The following is a 10,736-nucleotide window of genomic DNA, read 5'->3' on the forward strand; positions in this document are numbered from 1 at the left end:
CTAAATCATGCCTCTCTAGACAGTGCTAAGCTCCATGTCATAAAACAAAACAATATAAAGACTTTTTGCATTTTTTTTCCAACTTTTAAGTTACTGAATGTTGTGAGGGCATGTGTTTTAAACTTTTTATTCAATGAGTTTAGTGTGTTTTTTCAGTTAGTAACAAGCACCATACTGTTGCAATATAATGCAGAATTTGTTTATCTATTTTGTATTATTTTGCACTTTATTTTACTTTTTCTACAATTGTCTTCATTGCATTAATGAACACAGCTAACTGCAGAACTGAAACGCCCTCTGTTAACACTGATATTTTCTGAGCTAAGCTCCAAAACTTTTAAATAGAAGATAAAGACTTTAAAGCATCCCTCTAAATGGAGTTTTAATTTTGGAATTGAATTGAAATACTTGTTGTCTACAGCTTCTCTGGCAATGAACCTCCTCTATAGATCCTCTGGGGGAATAACCTGACAACAGCCAGATGCATGTCTCGCTCCTAGGCGGAGCGAGACATGCATCTGGCTGTTGTCAGGTTACTGGGGGAACCCTGTGGCACTGAAGGTACAGAAGTCCATCCCATTTTTCCTGGGTCACCCGTTAGCCTCCTCCCAGTGGGAATCTTTGGAATTAAATCAGTGACATTAAAAACTTATTTTAAATATTCCATATATATAGAAAATTCCCTGTGCTTTTTTAAAGGTACACTATGCAACCGGTGTTGATTTTCCAGCGAGGCTCCCCCCAGAGGGCGAAAGTAAAAGTGCACTGTCGTAAATATGCACAGCTGTTCTCCTGGTTTCTCCGTCAAGCCAGGCGCGGTTGTTTTGAGCTTAGCAGCGAATGACTAATGCTGCGTTCACACTGGACGTAGCTGGCGCGACAGCAGCAGCGAGTTTACATGCAAAGTCAATGGTTGACGCGCATCAAGGCGCAGCAAAAGGTCCCGCGGCGCATTTTGAGCAGCAGGCGCAGCACGTCTGAGCAGCTGAAGCAGTGCGTCGGGCTAAGCATCTGACGCAGGGAGAGAGACACAGCGCTGATGATCACTCCTCTTAAACAGTTTATTGACGCCTAAATTAACTTAAAATGCAGAAATCTGCCGGCAGAACATGCAGTTTGGATTATTTAGATGAAAAACACCTACCAGCTGCCGCGGTGAACCGCGAGGAGGCAACCCGGCCAGAGGCTGCTGATGAAGGGATCCCTACTTTCGGCGCATCCCTGGTATGTGGGGGTCTGAGCGGCTCCGACAGAAAAAATATTGAAGGCAGGATAATAATCTGAATGAACTGACTGCATTGATTACGTTTTCAGGTGTATTTTCTCACTTAAACACATATTAAAACTACTTTATTCCCACTGATCACAGCAAATATAGCTGCAAGGCAGAGAAAGGATAGTGAAGCTCCGCCCAACGCGCGTCAGACACACTTTTGCACCGCGCAGCCAGAGCAGCAAAGCTGCTTCAGCCGCGCCTCAGAACTAACTGGTACAAGCAGCAAAAATGAGGCAGCAGACGCGATTTTGCTGCTTTTGCTGCGTGAACGTAGCATAACTGCACAAAGATCGCCACTGTGCTAGCAACGAGCATGCTTTTAACTGGGGGGTGTAGCAGTTCTCGCCGTAAAGCAAGACTGACTCTCACGAGACTTCTGAGCCTGTGGGTGCGGGTCGGTGCTCCTGCAGTTGCAAGTGCAGTATTTCCCCCACAGACCACCAGGGCGGCCGAGAATACCTTTGTTCAACCTGAAATGACTCATTTAATCATCCATAACGTTATGGAACACATTAATTAACTGAAAAATGTTGCATAGTGTGCCTTTAATTTTGACTTACATGTATGAAAAAAAGTAAAAAAAACAAACAAAATGTCAGAAATAGCGTTGACTTCAAGGCTTTATAGAGTGGACCAAAACAAAGCCTTATTTCGGCTTAGAAACACTATTTCTGACATTTTGAATTGAAAAAGCTTCCTGGATGGGAGGCTAAAAGTCTTCAAACTTGGACACAAAGTCCAGTGGATTGTTTATTTATTTATTTTTTTTTAACTTTTTTTGGAATGACTATGACCTGAATGACTGAGAATCTTCACCAGCATTCGTATATGATCATCATTTTTTTTTTTTTTTTAAAGCTCTAGCTCTTTTAGCTCTATTCTATTTGAAAGGAATCATGCTGTTTTGTTTGTCATGAGCTGGGGTTCTTGGTGGGTGTTGAGAGAGGTTGGAAGTGATCGACAAGCCTATTTAAGTAGAAGGCCCCCGAAGCATAAAAAATCACAAACATCTTCAAGCCTGTCTGGCAAAAAGCGGTAAAAATATGTCTAAGCTCTTCTGCAATTCTTCTCTTTTTTGGGGGTGAAAAACACAACATAGAAATCAAGAGTCCTTTAGCTCTCAATCTTTGCAATAAGATGAGTTAATAACATATTTACAACAACGAGGAAGGTAGTAAAAAAAACAACTGTATATTTAGCCTTTAGAGCTGACACCCCAACCTGCAATCACAGCTCCTCTTACTCCCATTAAAAAAACAAGGACTCTGATTCCAAACATCAAACTAAATTAAAAGCTAAAAATCGAAAACCTCTTATTATAAATGTCAGTGAGAGCTCACAGAAACAAAAGATTCACATATGCATGTGCATTTTATGTTAATCACCCCTCTGAAAGGCTTTTGGACCATGGGAACACTGACATTAAATTGTTAAAATGTTGCTGGTGTCATCAACTAAACTGTGAAGCTGCTCTTTATGTCGCAGCTTGCGCTTCTGTCCAGAGCCAAATGACGGTCTTAAATTCTGCATAAGCACCATCGATGCATGCTTCAATGGGCTACTTTGCTGCAGAACCATGAATATGTATGTGAAGAGGCAGACCAATGCAGCAATTGATCTAAGCAGAAAAACATCAGAGGCCAAAGCTGTCACAGACGACTAAAGGACTTTACGACTGTGTCTCTTTCCAATATCCCTCTTGATGGGTATAACCTACAGAGAGTGTGGAGAAATCCAAAAGATTGGTCAATATTGTGCTTATCTGCAGAGTCAACAAGACTCCTTCCAGAAGATGAAATTCTTGAGTTTATTGCACTTTGTCACATTACAAACAGAAACAACAAACAAAGAACTGCAAAAGCATGGGTATAAAGAAAGGCTTGATTCAGAAAAAGGGCGAAAGAATAGAATGTGTTTGTATCCAGTGCCTCCGTAGACAACGCTTCATAGCACCACATTTATCTAACGTTACAATAACAGTTTTTTGCAGTGTGCGTCTATCAGTTCTGCAAACCTATTTGTGTTTAAAAACGTTTGGGGGTAAATGTATTTTTATAATAGTGAGAATTTAGTGAAAAGGCGACGTGAATTATGTAAGATTTGAAATAAAAACAAATAGAAAACATGAAAATATCACTTTGAGTATAGAATTATCACCCCATGTACCTTGTTGCTGAAAATAAAATCTCAGATTTAAAAATCTATGACAGGTTATACATAATTTGAACTCTAAGTTTAATAACAACTACCTGAAAATAATGCTAAATAAATTTTGCCCCCTTCAGAAAAGTGCCAAAGTACTTCTTAGTACCTTCCTACCATAGTTTCTACTGACAGTTTTACACCAAAAATCTTTGGAGCATTGTGAGTTTTCAATTCTAATTTGTTTAACTTTACTGCACGATTACTGCAAGACTATGCACTGCAAAAACAAGTTAGAAATAAGTCGATATTTCTTAAATTAAGTGCATTAACCATCAATTTGAGCAGGCAAATAGAAGTTTTTATACTCTTAAAATAAGATCCTATTAAGACAACATGCACTTGAAATAAGAACATGCATTTTGTTTTTTCTTATTTTAAATGTCAATTGTCTTTTTCCATTGGCTAAGTGTCTCCAATTCAAGAAAAATGCACTTATCTTAAGAAAACATTACTTATTTAGATTTAAATTTTTTCCAGCTTAGAAGTACACATAATACACACAAATACTCAGTGACAACAAACCCTATCAGGAAATGAAACTGAAGACATGCAACTCAAAGTCTGAATTGGTACATCGTACAGATGAAGAAAGAAATGGCATTTTATTGTAGATAAAGCACCAGCCTGGTAAACTCAGCATCTTCTCATGAAACCTTTCAGCCCTAATAAAGTTGTTTTTGTTCTCTCATGCGCTGATTTCCATTCCTTTCAGGGTTACTTTGATTGTTTGTGTTCACATATTAAAACAAACACAAAACCTCAGGCCCCAAGGACCATGGAAATAAAGTTTTGGCAGACGATAATTCAACTGGGAGAACTGGGGGGGGGAACACATTATTTATTTTCCAGACTCATGTATGGATGATATATAAGCATTGACTTTGCTGTTAAAAATGTGGATGGAAAGTCATTCCAGCAGTCAGGGAGCCGGGAGGGGAGAAGAAAGGCTGTTTGCCGCAGGGACAACAAGCTGCTAGAAATTTGTAAATCAAATGAGTTGCTAAAATAGAGAATATTGTTTGTGCACTCACAAGGAATTCTGATTGCACATTATTACTGTGCCTGCTGTAAAACACAAGTTATCAAGGCCTTTTTATTTTAGTGACCCTCTAAAAGTATACATTAAGCACGCCTAATAAGATTTTGTCCCATTTATATTTACGGTCAAACTTTATTGAGGGAAGGGATTTAAAATAATTAGTGTTTTTTGCAAAAGAAAAAAAAACAGGTTTCATTTCAATTCAGTTATTTATATACGTAGTGCCACTTAACAATACATGTCATCTCAACACACTTTACAGAGACAATTCAGTCTGATCAGTTTCTGTCTAAAGAAACCATCTGACTTCATTGAGTCATTAACTTACGGGACACGATCCCCCTGGATGAACATCTAGCCTCAGTAGATACTTGCTTACATTTTGTTGTTGACTTTAAAGCAGTTCCTGACACCCAGCATGCATGCGGCAACAGTGGGGAAGAAAAACTCCCTTTTAATAGGAAGAAACCTACCTATTAGTGTGAGCTGCCATCTGCTGAGGTTGACTAGGGGCTCTAGGAGACAGAAGCATACATACAAAAGGAACACTGAGGCACTGATCTATAAAAAAACTTTCTAAGTTAGAAAAGGTAACAAGTAAGTAGATGAGCTCTGAACCAATTGTCATGTAAACAGGTTGAAAGAGAGCTACACTCACCGGCCACTTTATTAGGTACCCCATGCTAGTAACGGGTTGGACCCCCTTTTGCCTTCAGAACTGCCTCAATTCTTCGTGGCATAGATTCAACAAGGTAGTGGAAGCATTCCTCAGGGAGTTTGGTCCACATTGACATGATGGCATCACACAGTTGCCGAAGATTTGTCGGCTGCAGATCCATGATGCGAATCTCCCGTTCCACCACATCCCAAAGATCCTCTATTGGATTGAGATCTGGTGACTGTGGAGGCCATTTGAGTACAGTGAACTCATTGTCATGTTCGAGAAACCAGTCTGAGATGATTCCAGCTTTATGACATGGCGCATTATCCTGCTGAAAGTAGCCATCAGAAGTTGGGTACATTGTGGTCATAAAGGGATGGACATGGTCAGCAACAATACTCAGGTAGGCTGTGGTGTTACAACGATGCTCAATTGGTACCAAGGGGCCCAAAGAGTGCCAAGAAAATATTCCCCACACCATGACACCACCACCACCAGCCTGAACCGTTGATACAAGGCAGGATGGATCCATGCTTTCATGTTGTAGACGGCAAATTCTGACCCTACCATCCGAATGTCGCAGCAGAAATCGAGACTCATCAGACCAGGCAACGTTTTTCCAATCTTCTATTGTCCAATTTCAATGAGCTTGTGCAAATTGTAGCCTCAGTTTCCTGTTCTTAGCTGAAAGGAGTGGCACCCGGTGTGGTCTTCTGCTGCTGTAGCCCATCTGCCTCAAAGTTCGACGTACTGTGCGTTCAGAGATGCTCTTCTGCCCACCTTGGTTGTAACGGGTGGTTATTTGAGTCACCATTGCCCTTCTATCAGCTCGAACCAGTCTGGCCATTCTCCTCTGACCTCTGGCATCAACAAGGCATTTCCGCCCACAGAACTGCCGCTCACTGGATGTTTTTTCTTTTTCGGACCATTCTCTGTAAACCCTAGAGATGGTTGTGCGTGAAAATCCCAGTAGATCAGCAGTTTCTGAAATACTCCGACCAGCCCTTCTGGCACCAACAAACATGCCACATTCAAAGTCACTCAAATCACCTTTCTTCCCCATACTGATGCTCGGTTTGAACTGCAGGAGATTGTCTTGACCATGTCTACATGCCTAAATGCACTGAGTTGCCGCAATGTGATTGGCTGCTTAGAAATTAAGTGTTAACGAGAAGTTGGACAGGTGTACCTAATAAAGTGGCCGGTGAGTGTATATAATAGCTAATTCTAGTAAAGAAACAGGACTAAACATCTAGAAAGGGGCCAAACTCTATCATATTTGGCCAAAGGTGTTGATGGCAGGAGCCCAGCTGATATTTCTCCCGAGGATCGTGATACAGACAAACAGGAACAGATAAGGTGAACCATTTCAAATCCTTTCTTTGTTATAGTTATTTTATAACTAAGTTGGTACCCATTTTTAACTACCCAACAAATCCTTATATGAAATGAATGGGTGTTTTGAAAATATCATCTTAAAACTTAACAATATTGCCTGCTGCTGTAGCTTTCATACCACATTATCAAAAATAAGCCTTTTTTATATCTTGCTAGACTTTGTCACTACAGCTTAAAACCTAGTTTTAGGGTTGATAGCTCTGATTTCAGAACAAAATGTGACACATGACTGTAAGATTTTCCTCTAAAATTAGTTAAGAGTATATTTCTGTTTCCTCAACAGTCAACCTGATTTACCAGGAGACGTAGGAACATACCCAATCTGACTCAAAAGAAACATCAATGTAAATCACTTAGATAAAACACCTAAGTAGTTTACAGAGTAATTACGCACATCATTTTGTGACTTATAAAAAGCCTCCAATCACAGTTAGGACAGCCTAAATAGCCTACAACCTATTTGTTTTGCACAAATTAATCCATCTTGTTTGTATGTTGTCTGCAAATAAATTTACTTAATTGCTTTTCATTAGCATGTAGCGTTTTAGATGAGCGCTGTCTGAGCCTCAGAGAGCCCACTTCATGTAGTGTTATGTGGATCCCACTGAGGGGAGTAGTTTAGTAAAAGTAGGTTACACAGAGTACCTGCTTTCAGAGGAAACTTTGCTTCATTTGGGTCAGGTTTCGGTCAAGAACGGACAAAGAGAGCTTTCATAAAGCTCAATGGGTTTTAGCTGGATTTCAAATGGTTTGCAGCCCCTAAAAGGTTTTCATTGCCCCATTTATAAATACATCCATCTTCCTTTCACATCTTCCCAAATTCTCCATCACTGCTGAAAAATAATATCCCTATGGGATGATGCTGCATTGTCAGAATTTGTGTTAGCGAGTTTCCCACAAATAGGATTCTGCATGCAGGCTGACAAGTTCACTTGTAGTCTCATCTGACTGGCATCTTCTTGTTTTTGTTGTGTCCTATAGACGGCTAGTATCAAAAATATACATTCTAAAGATTTCTTTTAAATGTGTTTTGTTGCCTTTCTACTGGGCAAAAAAATACAGTATAGGTTTGTGCAGTTTGTGCAGTGCTTAACCAAATATGATCTTAACAAATTCTTTCATCGTGTTTAGTTGGAAGGTCATGTTTTGCACGTTTTCACTAATGCCAGGCTCTTCTTTCAGATGACAGACTCAAAAGAGTTCCACCATGTATTGAAAGATTTAATGTTTATAACCCCAAAGTTACAGGCTTACTAATCTTTAACGAACCTTAGAGACCTTCGCAAAATAGCTTTATTTATAACGCAATTGCTTCCCTGTCTTTAAATCCCTAATGTTGACAGTGCCCACTGGTTTTCAGTATGAGGAAGAAGGCAGGTCATTTTTTGGTCATATTTTGCTTTCTTCCCAATGTGCTGGAGAAATGCCATAGAGCATTGCGTTTGTGAAAATTTGCAACATTGACTCTCATTTTCTAAATTTCCTGATGGAGTGGTTTGCATTTATGACTTCATTACAGGAAATCTGTGACACTAATTTCATGATACAAATAATACAGTGTAATAACTGAATCAGCACAGTTTTATTTACTGTCAGCGCTAAATTAAACTATCTTCATTTTGTTTTACAGCGGAATGTGCCTCATTTGAACTTCTACCACTGTTCTCTTGCAGCGTCATTCCCTATTTTTTTTTCTACAGTTGTTTTCTAAAATAGAAAAATCCATTTTCTGCCCTTCAGTTTTTTCCCCTTGTGGATCCTACACAGCAGGCTCTCTCCTTTAAATTCCCCCACTTAAAACCAGGACACGTCCCTGTTTCTGCTATTTGCTGTGAACTGTTCCGTATTTAGATCCTTTCCTATGATTAAATATGAACTATTCAGGTTGATGTGCACACCTAATAAAAGTAATACAAAGAGCCTCACAATTCAGCTTCTATTGCAGTAGTATAATCTGATACTGAAAAATGCAGAATGCTGTGCCTCAAATTTTAATACATTAATTCAGTGAAGGCAAAAATTTGAAGTTTATACTTTTACAGACCCATTTTTGTCAGAGCATAACACAGTATGATAAAGGCAGAATGCATGACTAATCCTTCTGTTTAACACAATTTCTCTAGATTTTTCACTTTTCTTTTTCTCAGTTCTGTTCAACTCTCTCCACAGCCTTTCTATTGAATCTAGGTCAGGAGACTTAAATGACCATCAGAGCGAGTCATTTTCTGTCCGGTAAATCGTCTTGTGTTAATCTGGACACATATTTGGGACCTTTACCCTGCTGAAAGAGACAGTGCCAGTACATCATCAGATCTACTTTTCTAAAGCAACAGTGGGTTATATATATTTTGCTTGAGTATGCTGAGATTTTTTGATAATTCCTCTTTGTACAGTTTTTGATTCATCTGGAGTCCTACATTTAAGCTTATGCTCACTTCTTTTTAGTTAAAGTCACAGAGTTTCATATGATTGAAGTTTCAGAGGGGATATTACTGTGGAAAATGGCAAATTGTCTGTTGAGCCACTGATTTGTTGAATTTGCCTTGTTTTCTGTTTTCGATCATTTTCTTACTCATCGATCTGTTGACTCAAAAAATAAATATAAATGACTCATATGAGTCATTTATATTTATTTATTTATTTATTTTTTCTGTTTGATTATAGCCAGATTCTGAAAAACAAATAGGGAAGATCAGTCAGTTCTGGTATATGTAAATTTCTTGCATATTGTTATAATATTTAACCCTTAATTAACCCTTAATTGGAAAATTGCCAAAGAGTTTGATTTCAGTCATATTTAAAAATGAAACACCTTTTATCCCTTCATGTCCTGTAACATCTCATGTTGGATCAAAATTACTGCCCAGAAAGAGAGGATGTCAAGAATTTAAATGTTATGTTTCTTATGCTGATGAAGGTTCTCAGTCATCCAGGTCATAGTCATTTCGTAAAAAATTCAAAAAATATCCACTGGACTTGGTTTTCAAGATTTGAAGACGTTTCGCCACCTCTCCAGGAAGCTTTCTCAATTCAAATTATGTTTCTTGATCATTTAATTGAATACAAATCTATCTATCTATCTATCTATCTATCTATCTATCTATCTATCTATCTATCTATCTATCTATCTATCTATCTATCTATCTATCTATCTATCTATCTATCTATCTATCTATCTATCTATCTATCTATCTATCTATCTATCTATCTATCTATCTATCTATCTATCTAAAAATGAATCTTTTTAGTGTTTTTCATTGTGTTGGGGTTGTTTAATATGTATGAAAACTGAAATTATTAGTGTAATAGTGTAAATGAACAAAATCTAATGGCTGTTTTTCAAGGAAGTTTGAGTGGTCCGAAATATTTATTTTGAAAAGGAATAAACTTACTCTAGACGTCAAGTAGAATTTATTTGTACTTTCCCTTTAAGTCTTTTAGGTTTCGATCTTTTTAAACAACTGCCATTGGCTCTGTTCCGTCATGAAACGCTATTTTGACGACGGACAAGCCGTTCGGGTTTGAGGCTCGGTGGATGGTCGTTTGGTGCATGGCGCGTGTTTTGAAGCTGCTTATGGAGAAATGTCTTGGGCCGTGAGTAGTGAGGAAACAGGAAGCGATTCTTGTGGGATGGAAGAGGGAAATAGTGACAATGAAGGTTGGAAAATAGCAACATCAAAAAATGAGAAAAAGCGGAAAAAACAGAGATCAGTTCAAGGGGAATCTAGTTCAGAACAATCCAGTGATGATCATTCCATACATTCCACAGCACAACAAAATGAATTCAAAGTCATATTCAAAGTCGTTAATCAGGCAGACTCTTTTACAAATTGGAATCCGGTTCACTTAACAAAAACCATCAATAAACTTGTCGGAGAAGTCAAAGGTGCCAGAATTCTGTACAGTGGAGACCTGCTAATTAACTGCAGAGACAGCGCCCAGCAAGGCAAAGCAATACGTATCAACAAAATTGACGGGATAAGAGTTCAGTGCAGCCTAATGGAGAACAAAAAGATCAGCAGGGGAGTCATTGGAGGAGTTCCTCTAAAAATTTCTGAAAAAGAGATTCTGGAAAACATAAGCGGTGCAAAAGTAAAAGAAGTAAAACGGTTAAAAACAACAAGAAACGGAGAAAGATCTGACAGTTTATCTGTGCT

Source organism: Cyprinodon tularosa, unplaced genomic scaffold (genome assembly GCF_016077235.1).
Source record: "Cyprinodon tularosa strain WSP-4 unplaced genomic scaffold, ASM1607723v1 ctg51, whole genome shotgun sequence".
Taxonomy (NCBI): Eukaryota; Metazoa; Chordata; class Actinopteri; order Cyprinodontiformes; family Cyprinodontidae; genus Cyprinodon; species Cyprinodon tularosa.